The 18356-nt window shown below is 38.2% G+C and overlaps 1 protein-coding gene and 1 long non-coding RNA gene across 2 annotated transcripts in view; one reads left to right on the top strand and one right to left on the bottom strand.

The window, feature by feature from the left end:
• LOC126374855 (nephrin-like) overlaps positions 1–6356 on the bottom strand; it is a 153474-nt gene extending 147118 nt beyond the window's left edge. The window contains exon 1 of the mRNA XM_050021613.1: positions 6189–6356. The gene's annotated coding sequence lies outside the window, so the exon portion shown is untranslated. The remainder of the gene's footprint in view (positions 1–6188) is intronic.
• Positions 1–18356, top strand: part of LOC126374912 (uncharacterized) — an 81296-nt gene that overhangs the window by 33745 nt on the left and 29195 nt on the right. The window lies entirely within an intron of this gene.

Genomic DNA, 18356 nt, shown 5'->3' on the forward strand with positions numbered 1-18356 from the left:
ATTGACTAATTGATTGAAAATTTACACCTAGAAAGATAGGAAGCCAATGGAAAATGAAATAAATATTCCCCCAAAAATGCTAGTACAAGATTTACTCAGCTATTGCGTTGATCTACGTCCTCAAAATAACAAGGATAAAGTTAAAGAAGTGACAAATCTTGGCATAAGCTGGCTTTGTCAGCCGCTAAAACAAATCTGCCGCACTCCGCGAGGCTGAGAGATCTGTTTAAATTACGCCCTTGCTTTATGACTTGTTTCTTCTGTCATTTTTTTATTTTTTATTCCGTAAATATGATGAAATAGGAGCCATGGCAGTCCAGTTGGGAGAACGCTTGACTCTTACTTTGAGGTCGTAGGTTCGAATCCACCAAGTTCACACATAAGACCACACCTCAAATTCATTTTCAAAAATATCTTTATTCAGTAGGTAACATAGTTACACTTTGAATCGTCAATTTTTACATAACGAACGTCTCATCCGCCTAAAACTACTGCAGCTTCTCACAACCTGTACAGCCGGGGAAAAGAAGCTGCAAGAAAAACCTCGGCACAGGGCCCTAGGCGATCTTTAAAAAAAATAAAAATAAACATAAAATATTGGTATACAATTGAGTAATTTAGCTGCCTAATATCAGTTCTCAGACAGTTAATCCCATGCATTCATATCTTCTAAATAATCACTAACTTTATAATAACCTATTTCCCGTTGGGATGGGTAGAGAGTCTCTACGTAGTAAATGGAATGCCGTGGTCTCTAGTAGTACTACGATCCTGACACACCACGTTCGCTTCTTCCACTCTCATCAAAGTCTTCATGCACGCTCGCCGGTCTAGAGTACTCTTGACCTGACCTTTCTTTAAACATCCTGGAACTGATCGCGGTATGTACGGTCACGAGCATTAATATGTATACACTTTGGTACCATGTCACATTAACTTTTTTGACAAATTGAACTGTAAGTCTCACTAAATGTCAAATATGTTAGTGCGGCAGAGTCCTAAAGTGGGTACATCATATTGCTCTTGACTGTACGCCTTGGCCTTCCTCTTTCAACCCTACCACTTACAACCATATCATAAATATTTTTCGTAAGTACATACATACATACATAAACTCTCCCATATTTCCCACCGGGATAATAAGAGAGTATAGTATTCCATTTGCTTCGATCCTGACATAATTCTCTTGCTTCCTCCACACTCATCAATCGTTTCATATACACGCGCCGGTTCAGAATAGATCTTGCTGAACATTTTTGAAATCTCCAATTTGGTCAATGTGCGTTCTTCTACGTGTTTCTCGGTCAGCCCTACCACCAACCTTGCTCTGTATACTACGTTTAGATGCCTTATTCTGCAAACAAACATGTATTGTATGAATCCGAGTCGGCTATTGCGCCTGTATAGAGCTGTACTATTAGGTAGTGGGTGCGATTGGGGCCAATTGAAAAGCCTGTGACTCGGGTGGTGACTCGAGCGCAGCTAATACCTGATAAACTCGACGCTTCGACTCGTGTTGCTTGGGAAACACGGGATTGTAGTTGCTAGGTTGTTCATAACAAGTATATCATCATACTCCTAGTATCTGTATACTGTATAGTATACAGGGTGTTAGTGACATCATAACGAATACTAAGGGGTATGATTCAGACCATGATTCTGAGTTAATGTCAAGTGGAATTTTCTGCTAAACTGTGTATATGATATATATATATATATATATATATATATGTCATATACATCTAGGAATGGCATATGCACACTGGATATGTATTTATATTTATATAATAAAGAAATTTTATAACACAAACTCTATTGTCTGTAATTATAATATCTGTGGTATTTTAGAGAAAAAACATAATGAAACAAAGTCTGGGCTTATAAAACACTATGCACACTTTAGTTATATCTGAAGATCCACCCCTCGTACAGTCAAGCACAATAACACTTGGTTAATGCTCCGTAAAACACACTAATTACTATAATTAGCACACCGCCTTCGCAAACAAGAAACCCTTACCATCATTTATTACAAATACTAAGCAGTAAAGTGACTGAGTGAACCTAAAAGCCTAGGTAGCCTAGATCTGTCACCAGCAGCTCTATTACACAAACTAGTTTTAACTGGTATTTAATTTGAACGTAATAACTACATAAACTTGCCACTGACTCACTATGTCACAGTATGAATAATGTTAAATAATATTAGGTAGTACTGGGGGGTTAAAGGGCCACATCAAAGCAATTCATCTAAAAAAGCAATATTGCAATTTGACAGCTGTTGTTGTAACCCGCATTGGAGCAGCGTGGTGGAGTATGCTCCATACCCCCTCCGGTTGATTGAGGAGAGGCCTGGGCCCAGCAGTGGGACGTATATAGGCTGTTTATGTTATGTTATGTTGTGTTATGACAGCTGTTTGCATTGCGCACTTACTTTTATATGCGCAAATGTCAAATTGCAATATTACTTATTTAGATGAATTTCTTAGAAGCGGCCTTTTTAGCCCCCCTGATTCCAGTACGCACCATCTAATTTTATTTTAAGTTATACCTGTCTTTTTCTTATGCATCGAAAAGGAAAGGCACGGGTAATCTGCACGCATAAAATTCATGTCACACGTTAATTTTATGCTGACCAATAACCCGACAGAATTAAGTTGACAGCACACGTTAAACGGGTTGCATATCAGCGATATGATTATTTTATTCGCCCGAATTATTAATTCACTCATTCATTTTAAAATTAAACACAGTCTCCAATCTTTTGTCTCTTACCTTTTCGGCGGATAAGATATTGACGGGTATGACTTAAAACAAAGTCAGGTGTCAGCAGGAATCAGGGCCAATACTATTAGGTTACCACTGTGGCTTGGTAATCTTCCACTAGTACTAGAGATTACCAGTATATTTTACAAAAAAAAATAGTAGTTAAGCATTTGGCTCACAATCCGGAGGTCCCGGGTTCGAATCCTGGTGGATGTTTGTGATTATGCCCATATTCACAAAAATTACTGTAATATCACAGCTAAATTAAGTATTATGAAATTCCTTATTCTTTTTTGAAGTCGGTTAAAAATATAAATATGAGCTCAGCGCTCCTCATATGTCCGGCCAAGTTGTTAATATCATCTGAAACAAATAAGTCACAACAAAAAGAAACTGTAAACGAGACAGTAAATTGATACTTTTGGCTCCCTTGGAATCCTAGGTATTCAGGTTTCACTGGATAAAGTCGACTTAGTAAAACCCACGTTAGCCGCACATTTAAAAATCACATTCGGATGTCATTGTCAATAAAACCTTGTATTCTTTCAATTAATATAAATCCGAGTAAAATTGGTCTCAGTTTTTAACCTGGATTGAACCTATCTTGTCTATTACGACGTTTAGTTAACAAAAATCTTATTCGAATATGATCTTCTTCTATGGTGTGGGTTGTGAGGTGAATTACGAACCTCATCAACCCTGGTGTCAGGGTTACTATTAAGCCGCTAAAGGCCCCTGACATGACGACTCATGTAACGACTACGTACTTACATGAGTAAGTATTAACCAGGACCAACGGCGTAACGTGCCTTCCGAAGCACGGATCGTCTTACTTTCGGACAATCAGGTGATCAACCTGTAATGTCCTAACCGAACTAGGGAACACAAATTGATTTTTGTGATATGTACCCACCGGGATACGAACCTGGGACCTCCGGATTGTGAGCCCAACGCTCAACCACTGGACCACGGAGGCCCACTGGGCACGGAATAAAATTTAAAAAGGTGACTAGGCAGTTTTCACTAAAGGGTGACGATAATTAACACTACGGTATACCGCATCCTGACTACAAAGTTGCCTGTACATGTGCACTATAAGCCACACTCGAAACGCGCTCATTATCAGCACTGAATACCCCTCGCTCCCATTTTCGGCGCAGCCCGACCACGCCGGCCTACAGCGGAAGATCCAATCTTGTGAAGGTCGCAGCCGCAATATATCACGCTGATGGGATCTATCATAACAGGATCAAATACTAGTATTGTGTTCGGAACGTGCCGCCGATATAATGTGATACTAACTAGTACGTCGCTATTATTATGATGTTGGTAATAGCAATACCGAAATAACGGTCGAGTGGAGTTGAAGGTGTTGAATATATTGAAATAAAGAAAGCAAGAATTCCATATTTGAATTCGTGTCTTTAGATAAAAGGGACAGGATATCTATACGAAAAAAGTCACTGTGGTACACCAGCTTGCTCTCAAACACCGGTACTGGATTTGCAACAATGAGTTTTAATTTTATCTTAAGTGCCGTTTTCACTAACACACGGATTGAGATAAGTTGTGTATCTAAATGAGCTTTAGGGAACATTGGTAATAGTGGTAATCTATTACTGTACGACTTTTCAAATCCATCTAATGCTGAGCAATCTTCTTCTTATCGTGTGGGTTGTGAGGTAGATTACCAACCCCATCAACCCTAGTGACAGGGTTACTATTGAGCCGCCAAAGGCCCCTGACATGGCTGACTAATAGGACCGCTCTTTTGTACAATAAATATATTTGATTTGAGAGAGAAGATAACCGTTAATTGTCTATCTGTGTACAATGGGTGTTACATTTTAGAAGGAATCAACAGTTTGCCCTTTACGGACGTACAATATTAGGAAGTACAATAGATTGATTATTACCTAACATAAATATACGTCCTATATACGTCCACTTCAGGACCCCGATACCGACCCCGCCGGCGTGGTTGACGATTTCCCTCAACCAGCGCTTATCGCTATCCACCCACTAGTATCGATTAATTCTTTCAAATATTTTTTCTCTCAGACGACGCCCTGAGCCGAGGTTCGCGCCCAACGCACCCTCAGGCCTGTTGCCTTAAATGTTGTACCGGGTGAGAGCCTTCAACACGCCCCATTTTTTCGGCAAAGTAGTTAATGCCATCTACGGCAAATCTACAATAAGTCACGTCAAAAAAAAAATATACGTCCCACTTCTGGGCACAGGCCTCCTCGCAATCAACTAAAGAAGGTATGGAGCACACGCTGAAGTAGAAAAATCGAATGCTAAAAGCTTTTGATAGCAGATCAAAGTCCTTCCACATCGAACGCGCTGTCAAAATTTTAAGTTTCATATGGAATCATACTCACTTACAAAGATGTTTTTGAAAATTCGGAATTCTGATGACGTCATCCGATCAAATCAAATCAGGCAAATAGATCAAATTGTCGTCTGATCACTTGTTGCTATGTAGCAACTAGATATCTAGATGGAGTGAGTTGTATATTATTTTGTGTCTTTTGTCTGTTGTTTACTATGAAATTTAATTAAAATAATGTAAATTATAAATTATAAATGAAAGACTCTCAGCTCAGTATGTCAGTCATTTCAAAGCGAATGTATGAAGTACCTCAGAACTTTCATATGCTTAAATACACCTTTATAAAATGTACGCACGAGTAACCGCCTAGTTGTTCGCATTTAGTCGGTTTACCGTCTCCTGACTACAAAGTTGCGTATAGATATATATTGTAGTCCACAATGTTATAAATGCGAAAGTAACTCTGTCTGTCTGTTACCTATTGAATCTGAAACCGCTGAACCGATTTAGATAAAATGAAACAACGGAACGTAGGATAGTTTTCATTACGGAAGCTCCCCCCCCCCCCCCCAAGGGATGAAAAGGGGTTGGAAAAACGTTTCGCGAGTGAACACCTAAGTCTACCCGGAGAAAGTTGCGGGCAGAAAGCTAGTATTCTATAAATATTTTCAAAATAATTATATTTTTTCGCATGTACCATTTTTTCCCTAAAAAAGTAGCATGGAGAGAAAATGCTACACCGACAAGAGCGTGGCTCTTAAATTGATGATGACCATTTCCGTAATCCGTTTCCATATTTTATGTGAGATCATTCCAAAAAAGATTTTACTGATATTATTATACTATCTATCTCGATAAAAAACAATATCTTCGTGTGTTTTAAATGAATTTTAACTAATTATCCTCGAGTATTCACTTCCATTCATCACTGACAATTAGAATTTACACAAAGGTATTTAACTGAAATCTAACACAAAACATTTCCATGAAAATCTTTATAAGTGATCAGTATACATCTTTTCGACAACAGCTATCATAAGATCTCCCACGTGTACAACAATAACAAAAGGTGCGCAAACAACGTTACCTTTTATATTAGCATCCAACAGTTTCCAACACAACACAATAGTAACTATTCAATCTGGAACAACACTGCAAAAAGTTCGTTCAAAAATTCGATGTAACGAGCTCATATTTCGAAGTTTGAAATCACTATTTCGCTTGGGATATTTTCGTCGTGGAACGCGCGCGCGCGCCGCCGCTCTCGGTAATACTACGGTCTTCATTTACGAGTTTACTCGCTCACAAGTCGCTTATACTATAAATAAATTGCATAGCTCGCGTCCAGCTGGGCTGTTGACTCCGAGATGTCGATATAGCTTCAACGGTATATTTTTAAGCGTGTGGCATTCTGCACACAGCTTTCGATCAATGGTGTTGGGTGAAATAAAAATCGGTCAAAAGACCGAAAAACGAAAAACAGCTCTAGAAGATAAAACGAACTCAAGTTTAAAAATTATTTCTTCAGAAATATATTATATTAGTCATCTAAATATGTATATTAGACGATCTTGTCATGTAGCGAGTAGGCGCCGCTACTTCAAAAGCGCACCCTTGATGCCGGGCAGCAGCGGTATTAGTACTGGTTGGAGGCCGAGGAAATGTATTCTGGTAGGGCTCTAGCTAGAACATCACCGATTGAAAAATTGGTCGGTGTACTGCGGAACGGAAGGCGATTGGGGCAACCACCATTCTACACGCTCTATCTATGGAGTAACGAAGGTGATTACTCCACCGACAAGAGCGCAGCTCTTAAATAAAGAGATAGAGAGAGATTCTGAATGTATTCCCATGAGCTTTAGCCATTGTAATATGAAGCATAATGTGATGTTACAATGTGCATATCCCTATGAGTAGTTCACGGTAATTAGTTACCAATAACTAGTCGTGTTCATACGTGACATTGACATATTTTGTGTCTTAGGGAATGAAGAAAATTGTTGAGTAAATCTAGTACAGTAAACAACTAGTGAAATATAAATAGCCATTAGCCCCAGTATCACTCACAGTATCTCTTACCCTAAAGTTGTCTTGAAGCAATAAGGCTGCGTCTTCTATCCTACTTCTATACTGTTCTTTTCTGGTGTGATTGTGCAAAAATACAGGCTGTTGGTGATACCGTAATTAATACTAAGGGGGATGATTCAGACCATGATTCTGAGTTAATAACAAGTGGAATTTTCCGTCGCAAAATTAATGTATTTTTTTTTAATTATTTTCAATTCTATACTTTTGCGATGGACAAGTCCACTTGATAATCAACTCAGAGCCATGGTCTAAATCATATCTCAAAGTCAATATGACATGGTACCAAAGTGTATACGTATAGTACACAGCTTTTATACTTATCTATAAAAAAACAAGTAATAGAAACAGCCTCCGAGGTCTAGTGGTTAGTGAGTTAGGCTCACGATCTGGAGGTCCGGGTTCGATTCCCGACAGGGACATTGTCGAAATCACTTTGTGAGACCGTACTATGTTTGGTAAGGACTTTTCAGGCTTGAATCACCTGATTGTCTGAAAAAGTAAGATGATTCCGTGCTTCGGAGGGCACGTTAAGCCGTTGGTCCAGGATATTAGCCGTAAAAACACCTCCACTAACGCAGCAGCATATAGCAGCTGAATATGATTTATGAATAGAAAAGGTGTTTAAACCAAAATGAGGCTAGCCACAACACACTTAACTAATACTGTAGACAAAAATGAATCCCAACGTCACATAATATTTCTACACCGTCCCTAAAAGATCATTTTGCAAGATGGACTACATTGTGTGCGGGATGACAAACAGCTCGACACGTATTCATATGGTAATTTTTAAAATCTCTTAGAAGCCTTGTGGTTAAACAAGTATATACTAACAGTGATACAGCTTCACATGCTTACGTAATAAACGGTCACTCGCACTAAAGTAAGTACCTACAACATATATAAGTACAGGTACTGCTGGGCATAGAACATTCTAGTCTCCAAGGCCGTTCATTAATTACATTCAGAAGACAACATGACTGTTGCCTTGGATAGATATTTAAAAAAAGTTTATTGAAAAATCCACAATTGTTTATAGGCCCTTGTCACTACAAGCTTCATCATTATCTATCTCAGGACTTCATATTAATAGTAGCTGTAAGTTGTCTGATTGCCTGTAATTCTGCTCGTTCCTCCCCGTATCTGCATTAAAACAACCCAAACAGATTAGCGAATCTATATTCACAATATCTAGTAAGATATACTAAAGACACGATTCCGATAACGAATACAAACGTCCATTACTTTTATAAGTAAATAAATAATGGATACATCTAACTACCTATTCCTCTCGTAACTTAGTAAACTGCATCTATAGCTACGAATTACGAAATACCTAGGAGTTAAGAAGTCGAACTATGTCTTATAAAATGTACAAAATGTATTGTTTTCACTGAGACTTGTTGAAAAAGTGTCCACTGGGGAATTTCTCTTGTTCTAAAAGTTTTTAACAAATTGCCTAGAGTTTCGAAAGTGTACATTGTTCTAATCTGAACCTTGAGGTCAAGGTTACACGGTGAACGAAAAGTATAGAAGAAAACGCTACATGTTCAGTTGCTTATTATAATGCTGTTAGTAAATTCCACGGAATAGAAGAAAGAGACATCATAGAAGGAAAGCTAGAAGGAAAGAGAGGAAGGGGAAGACCAAGAAGACCTTACATAGAACAGATTAAAGAAAAGGTTAACGTCGTGTCTTATAGGGAAGTCAAGGAATTGGCCTTTGATAGACTGGAATGGAAAATGCTACACCGACAAGAGCGTGGCTCTTAAATTGATGATGAGAAGAAAGAGGTTGGAAAAGCCCTAAAGCCCAAACGCACATTTCGTATGAGAACCGCTGTCGCCAGTTCAACCCCACCCTCTTTTACTAGTAGTAGTAAAAGAGGCTCTGCAAATAGATAACTATGATAGCTCTACTGCTTTTCAAATTTCATGGCCACACTTGACCAGCTATGTATATTTTATGGCATAGGCTGCAATTTTAATTATATTTTAGCTTTCCTGTGATGATGAGGGATAGTCTTCCATGATAGTCGATATTTTATTTTTTGCCCTGCAGGTTATAATGCACAAGACCACCTTTTGATATACTATCACGGAACTCCGTGTGTCGTAAAGTTTGCGGACGAGTAAAGTGCTAAGTTGAAGTATGAACTATTTGCTCATATTTGCGCGTTTTGCACTTACTTTGCCTTCCCGACCTCTTTTGTCTATTCCGTGGTAAATACAACTAGATACTATGACAAGTGGCGATCTTCGCATGGTTCTTATAAAAGAATAAATATTATAATTATTATCTATCCGCAAAATTAGGATAATGTCCATCAGGGCAGTCTGCGATGTTAATCATCGTCAATTTAATGAAGTTCTTGAACTAAATTGTAACCATACCGGCGGAGCGTTGTATAGACACAGTGTGGCAGCTCTATATTAATGTTATTATAGGTGTTGTTCGCTTTGGAGCCGTGGTAGCCCATTTGGTAGAATGCTTGCCTCTCACTTTGAGGTCGCAGGTTGGAATCCTGCTTAACATACAACTTCCAGGGGGGTTTTAAAACAAGATTGACATAAGGTGACATAAAATGACACAAAGTGACATAATTTTTATCACTGTCACTGACGATTTTTATTTCGCTTGCAACTTGGATAAGACCCACCAATACCAACAGTGATACAAAATGTATTCCGACTTCTTATTGTTCTACCGGACTTGCACCAATGAGTTATTAATATATCTCAAGTGCAGTTTTCACAAACACAGTTGGCTCGACCATTATAGACGGCGAAACAGCTCACTACCTCTCACGTTGGTCTGATAGAAAGCTCGGTGAGTTGCGAGTTCTTAGTTCATCTTGCGATGGATGTACCTCTGACTAACCCATTGGGATATAGTCGTCAGCTTACGTAATGTTATTGCTCTACCACCCCAATGCAAGTCGTTTAGTTATATTATTTATCAAAAAGCGAATATATCGTCTTACTACGAAGCTACACCACTGCTAATATTTAATAGTAACGACTTGCCTTACATAACCCTTGTAGTCTTGTACAGAAGGGACAATTGGGTGGACGTGACTTTAATATTCCACTGTAATGAAGATATCTCTGTGAAATGACTGGCATGTGTCGCATTCCCATTAATTTACTACAGTTTGGACAACGTTGCGATGACTTGCAGGAATAACTCTTCAGGGATTGATATGTCCAAAGAGAAGATGGAACGGAAAATATTAACAAAGCACCTTGCACCGTCCCCGACTCCAATATGTGGCATGTTCTTTCACCCTAAAGTTGTCTGTAAGAAATTGCTATTTAGCAATAAGGCCGCCGATTGTGCTTCTCTTGTCACTTTTGTAATTGTTTTAGTGTTGTGTTTATATGTGCAATAAAGCGTTTTAGTGTTGTATTGTATCTTTTGTTTTTTTTTCCTTGAAAATCCGTGTAATCCGTATTCGTGTGTGTGTGTGTGTGTGTGTATCTTTGTATTGTATTACACTTTCTTCCGAAAACTCACGCCCTAAATCCCTGTCCAATAAAGAAATATAAAAAAATATTTAAATAATAAAGTCGTAAAACACAATGTCCTTTTAAAATCCAAACCTCATTGTTTTACTATAATGTCTGGAAACCTTGGCCTTCCCAGGTTAAGGGCAACTTGATAGAATACATGTGCTCCATACCTCCTCTGTTTGATTGAGAGGAAGCATAAGCTCAGTAGTGAGATGGTATATAGGCTGCTGTTTATGTTACAAATAGCCATTTCCTTCACGTTAATTAAGGTTCAGTGACGAGTTGATACGTTCGAGATATATAAATTTACGTTTTGGTATGAAAGCTCAATTATCTATCCCTTCTTTCGATTTTAAACAAAATTAGGAGGTGTTTTCTCCTTAATTGGCGCTAAATATTTAATTTTCCCCGAAACACTTAAAAGGGGAGGTAGTGGGAGGGGTCATCTCTCGCAATAAATAAATCCAACACCGTCCAAATCTCTTTCTTTTGAAATCACATAAAAGTTTTATTCGTCGGCGACATCTGCTGTCTGCTGCCATGGGAATCATGGGATACCATAAATTATTCCTTTAACGGTGTCATTCACACTCAAACGTGGACATTTGCGCTTTTCGATGATTTACCTTATTTTATTTCTTCTAACATATTTTTGTCGTTTCTGGGATCTTGCATCGAAGAATGAAATATGAAAATATTATCATTTATTCATGTCAATTAGGCAGCCAATTTAACTTTTTCTTATAAAAAAAAATACTTACAAGGAATATAAACGAAATTAAGCTTAATTCAGTAATATAATATTTCATACTAATTGACATTCCAGGGAAAATTCTAAAAAAAGCCGAATAATTTGCTCATCAATTACTTATTATTGAAAATTAACACAGATAGGATGTGGAATGTGTCTGTCTGTCTGGATTCAGAGAAAAAAAAACGAACGATTTTGCTATTTTGACGCTAATTAATTTTGTGTTTTTTTTTTTCTCTGTATCCACCCTATAGATAGATGACACCACGCCAAGATGCTAGTAGTAGTAAAAACCTTTTTAATGTTATTTTCTACAACACAACATCCATTTCTTTTATTTAAGAAATCTCATTCCGACTGAAAATTGAGAACACATATTTTGAGCTGGATTGAAACTGGTGTATCTCTTGTGAGGATTATGTTAAAAATCACATCAAAATGTCTTCTATCGTATGGGTTATGAGGTGGATTACCACCCCCTTTAACCCTGACAGGGTTACTATTGAGCCGCCAAAGGCCCCTGACATGACTCATGGAACGACTACGTACTTACATTAGTAATTAGTAACCGGGACCAACGGCTTAACGTGCCTTCCGAAGCACGGATCCGAATGTGATTTTTCAAAACCGCGCTTGCGTAGGTTTCACTTTAAGATGGAGATATGTAAACCCTCTGACCTCCACTAGTCGACATAAAGGCTCACTCAAACTGATGTGGCGGACGCTTTATGGTTTCGCGTCATCTCTATAAACGCACCGTCAGACTGCTTCGGTCGCAATACGGCTAATGGAAAACGATTCATAATAAAACAATAATGCCCTTGGTTTACTGCGGTCGGTTTTAGGAGGGCAACCTTAGAGGGGTGAAGACATAATTTTGAAAGTCAAATCGGTAATATCGGAATTGGTTATTCATCAAACGCCACCATCGTTGACCAGTCCATACACTCAATTATTTGTATTTTTCGTGTATGTTGTTTTTATTATGTGTTTTGATTGTAAGTTATGTGTTACTCGGTCTTTTATATTATATATTTGTTTTATATTTGTTATTGTGGTGTCCCTTTATAATAAACGTTTCTTTATTTCTTTCTTTCTTTCAAACGCGTTTGTGTGAAATGTGCGATTGTGGTGGTTTCTAAAAGTGGTTGTTTTAAGTAGTGGACATTCTAACGGCTTACAAATAAAAAAAACATATTTCTTCTTACACTTCTTATTTCAAGATTATACTAGGAATAGTCAAACCTAGTATATTTAAGCCGATAATAAGGAGATAATTTAAAAAATCCGAGAAGAAACCAACAAATCACCAAAAAATCACATCTGTCAATGTCATCAGTTTTAGGTTATTCCGAACTTAAACTTAGGGTGAGGGTTAGTTTAGCGATAGTATGATACGTTACGCCAAGGTATAAGTTATACCGAGTGTATCTGTATATCTTAGGTTATGATCGGTATAAAAAGTTACACCAAGTTTATTTGTAAGGCAGTAAGAGTGTCCATTTCTAGCAGTAGGCATTCTAAGAACTGATCAACGCCGATAGGGATCAACCAAGTCCCATTCATAATTATCCATTCGGTTGTAAATAACACAATCCCTTTGTCGGTTTTAACGACAGAAGAAGATAACCAGCTAAACGAGTGTAGGAATGGTAGGCTGAATGAAACGTAACGCAAAGGTGTGTGAAAGAGAGAGAAACGAGTGAGTGTGAGAGAAGAGAGGATTGCAGAATGACAGGGAAATGGCGGTCGGTTGTTTTTAAAAGAGGAAAACGCAGAAGACTATAAAACGTTTTTAAATAAACAAAGTTAAAGAAATAATTATCGCTTCATTCATGCCCTATCCCACAATTTCCCGCGCTTAATAAATAAATAAACGTGTTCTATGGATTTTATTCCTTATTCTATGATTCAGTCTAGTGTATAATAAGCATAATAGGGCCCTATCTCACTAGAGCGTCATGGTTGTGCAACCACAATAGCTCATTTTTTTTTTGACCTGTCTTAAAAAAATCTCCTTTAACTCCTTCTTCTCCTCGTGGAAGAATAAAGTCAAGAGCAAACCCATCGTAATTAAAAAAAAAAAGAAAAAAAGAGCGTTCGTGGTTGCACAACCATGACGTCCTTCTAATCAACAAAATGAACGCAGTTGTATAAAAGCTGCCTCAGCTGGTGTCTTGTGGATTACATTTCATTGATGGCACGAGTATGGTGGCGCCACCATAATGTCTTAGTGAGATTTATTTATTTATTATTCTATTACCATTACAGTTGTCTGAAGCGATAAAAATGGTTACATCACGAGTCAAATACAAATCACGATTACATGTCTATCTATCGGGTTAGAGCCTTCAGCGCTCCCCATTTGTTCGACCAAGTAGTTAATGCCAATTTTTGGTTTTTAATTGTGATAAGACTATGCCAGACTCACTGACCCCCAAGACACAGGTATACCTAGTTTGGGGGCCAGAGAATCAATTCATTGTGTACTACATTAACCAATAACAACAATGTATCAACAATTATATTGTGGCAGTTTATGAAAATAAATAAATTTACTATTATTATATATCTGCGGCAAATCTACAATAAATCACGTCAAAAAAAAGTCTATCTATCTATCTACTCAGCCTGTATCCACCCACTGCTGGGTATAAGCCTCCTCTCTTTCACGCCATCCTTTCCGGTCCTGTGCAAGTCTCATCCACTGCTTTCCAGCATACCTCACAATGTTATCCGACCACCGGCCACCATGGGATAACATGTCACACTATGATAATTACTGTTTTGAGTTAACGCGGATATTATCATAATTAAAACACATAATAACGGGTTCTTACCGCGTTTAAATCAGGGATATGAGACTCCTGATATTTCCTCCTGATTTAAACGCGGTAAGAACCCGTTATTATGTGTTTTAATTATGCTAATTACTGTTTTAAAACTAAACAATTATTATTATCATTTAATTTCCTTAATTATTGAACAATATTTCAAGATATCCGCTAATGAACATTGCCAAATGTCTATATGCTGTTTAATTGATGATTTCAGGCTTTGAGTTCAGACTTTCTGATGATGATGATGTGATCCAGCCGATATCGGCTACGGCGACTGCTTCAACTCCGACGTTCATGTGCTCGCATGTGGCTTATATAGCCAATCTTATTGTCTTATTGATTTTCTTTGCCAGACTTTTTAAAGGGCGTATTAATGGTGAATATTATATGGTCTGTAGGCAAGATGATTTTGTTTTCTTCAGTCATCTTGTAGATACACGTTAAACAAGTTTTTCTTTGTAACTGACCACGCTTGGAAGTGCACCTTAATATTCTTCTTCTTCTTATCGTGTGGGTTATGAGGTAGAATACCAACCTCATCGACCCTGGTGTCAGGGTTATAATTGAGCCGCCAAAGGCCCCTGACATGACTCACGTAACGATAACTCACTTACGTCAGTAAATAGTTACCGGGACCAACGGCTTAACGTGCCTTCCGAAGCACGGATCATCTTACTTTCGGACAATCAGGTGATCAGCCTGTAATGTCCTAACCAAACTAGGGATCACAAAGTGATTTTTGTGATATGCCCCCACCGGGATTCGAACCCGGGGCCTCCGGATCGTGAGTCCAACGCTCAACCACTGGACCACAGAGGCCTTAATATTAATATGTTTTATAACATATCAGTACTTAATGCACAGTGGCAGAGACGGATCCAGGATCTTAGTGTAATATTGTATCGTACCTCGAATCATATTATACAAAAACACACGCCCATAACCCCTAATGGGATGTACATAGCTACAAATAATAAGAAGACGACTTGCAGCCTTTTTTCTACTGTCTGATCTTCCAACCTGGAAGGGAAACCGTCACAATTGCTGGTTAGGTTTGTCAGTTTATTTAATTTTATTTATTTATTTATTTATAAAGTACAACCACATCACATAATTATATTAAAACATTAGTAACGACTAACACGACGATTAGTAACATCAGTTACGACTAACTTACTAAGTCATTATTTAAGTAAGTAACTTACTTTTCGATCAGTCATCTACAAACAAAATCAAACACAATGTATGCAGTTCATATCAGGGAGGTTAAAATGACCATATTGAAGCAATTCATCTAATAAAACAATATTGCTATTTGACATTTACGCATGTAAAAATAAGTGCGCAATGCAACAAATGTCAAATAGCAATATTGCTTCCATAGATGAATTGCGTCGATGTGGCCGTTTTAACTCCCCAGATGGCCTACCAGCAGGGCTAACATGCGTAACCTGATAAAATTATCGAAATATTTGTCGAAATCGATGTTATTTTGCATGCGTGCCACGTGATTCTGTTCGTATTTTGACACAACGACATGACTTATTTGGGTTCACATATTAGGACCAATCGACAAAACGACATAATTATACCGTCAGAATTTATAAAATGACCGTGTCAAATATCACGTTACGCATGCTAGCCTTACAGGTGAGGTAGCGTTTATACAACTGCATACATTTGGTGGATTCAGCCTGGAATGACTAAACCAAGTATGTGACGAAGTAACAAAGTAATTTTGAAATGTATCAGGATTAAATCCTGCCTTTGGGTGCTGAATCCGCTACTGCATAGCCTGCTACACGGTTGTCTTCTCTACGAAACCCTCATGCCAACCGTCTTTTGTTCCCCCTTTGTTTCGATTTTTGCGGTTTTCTTTTGCACAAATGAAATCCCTTTATTTCCCACGACCTAGCTTCTTCACATTACCAACTTCCATTTGCTGTCTTTTAAACTATCCTTTCTGAATGTCTTTTGACAAAATTCAATTTGACGGCAGCAAACGTATCGCGGTTCCGATGTTATCTGACTGGTCGTTTGTTGCTTGGCTCTTATGGTCTGGAGTTTTAAGTTAATTTTTCTTTGGCTGGAAGCTGTTTGCGGGTATTTATTGCTATTGTTTTTCTCATATTGTTACGTTTGGAGCTTTCCTCTTGAAGTGTGACCAGGGCTTGATTTATTTACTTTGACGCTCACTTTCTCTTTTAAACTTAGTATAAATAAACTTGCGGCTCGCTGTGATGGCCGATTTGTTGTTTGTCCCACTCATGGAGTTTCGTATTAGCTATACTTTATTGTGTTTATGGAGTATCACATTAATTCATAACTATATTCATCATCATCAATTTAAGAGCCACGCTTTTTTAGGGTTAAATAGGGCAGTGGTTTCCGTCTTGCCTTCCGCCCCGCAGTACTCTGACGCAAGTGGGATGGCGCCCAGAGTAGTCTATTACAAAGCCATACTAGGACTTCTGTCCTCCGCCTCTGAATAGTACTGACAGTTACTGCTGCCCTCTGTCAGGTTCCAGGTTACAGTCCTTGTGTCTTGCCCCTTCCGACTAACTATATTAACAGAGGGAAATGCAGTATTTTTAATAGATTTCAAAAAGAAGGAAGTTCAGAAAAGGAAGGAATCCTTCTACTCATCAAAGCCTAACTTTTCCCAAGAAATACACGCAAAGATTAGATAGAAGTCAGAAGGGGATGTTCAATTTTATGACATAACATTGTGTTTACTAAATAAACATTATTGAATAAACAAACGCGTTACACCGCGGCTTCAGAATGTAAGTAACGTTCCGGACTCGTGGTCACACCAGGTTGTCACACCAGTATGACAAACAGGAATTTTTTTCTTGTTTGTCACACCGCTAACAATACTACACCTTTTATCCTGACTTGTCATTATAAGTAGTGCTGTGTTTATCGGCGTATAAATTAAAATTGATTTTATTTACGAAATTATACTTTATTTAACAGAAACTTATCACTATCGATTAATTCTTTCAAACATTTTTCCTCTCAGACGACGCCTTGAGCCGAGGTTCGCGCCCAATTGGGCACCCTCAGGCCTGTTGTCTTAAATGTTGTACCGGGTTAGAGCCTTCAGCGCTCCCCATTCGTCCGGCCAAGTAGTTAATGCGATAATATGACTTATTATCAAATAAAAAAAAACTGGTAATTATGGAAAAATCCATTAGTTCGCCAGTGATAGAAGATAGGAATAAACAAAAAGAATGCGCTATTAAACATAATTAATCTCTTTGCACAAATATAATGCCTTATGGCAAATATCGATATATTTTTTATCATAGGGATATTCTCCGCACTAACAATGGTGTGATAAAAGGTGTTGTATTGTTAGCGGTGTGACAAACAAGAATAAAATTCCTGTTTGTCATACTGGTGTGACAACCTGGTGTGACCACGAGTCCGGAGGGGTAAGTAAACGTTTATTCACAGTAAACGGTAAACATCATACACGTGTCGCAATTAACACGTCAAAGATATTCCGATTTTATTAAAAAATAATTCCTTTCGAGTGAAGGAAATTTGGAAGTTTTAATTTATTTTCATATTTCCGTTAGAACTCGGCATTAAAAGAAAATCTTATTGAGTATGAAAAAAACATTCAAATTCGAATACAGATTCGATGGAGTGAGGGTAGGTATTCTTCATAGCTCATTAAGTTGCTGTGGATACGCAGGTACTCCCAATAGTAAAAAACAGTCAAGGGCGAGTCTGACTCGCGCACCGACGGTTCCGTACAAATTACCACCTGATCATTATCAGACCCAGAATAGCAACCGCCAACAGCCACTCGGCCAGAATGCTTATCAAGACAAATCAAATAAATCCAAACTCGCAGGCCTTGTGTTGGAAATATGTTGTGTCCATACATTGAGGCAATGCACCTAAAAAAGCAATATTGCTATTTAACGGCCTCAGCGTTGGGCTCACGATCTGGAGGTCCCGGGTTCGAATCCCGGTGGGGACATATCACAAAAATCACTCTGTGATCCCTAGTTTGGTTAGGACATTACAGCCTGATCACCTGATTGTCC

Source organism: Pectinophora gossypiella, chromosome 18 (genome assembly GCF_024362695.1).
Source record: "Pectinophora gossypiella chromosome 18, ilPecGoss1.1, whole genome shotgun sequence".
Taxonomy (NCBI): Eukaryota; Metazoa; Arthropoda; class Insecta; order Lepidoptera; family Gelechiidae; genus Pectinophora; species Pectinophora gossypiella.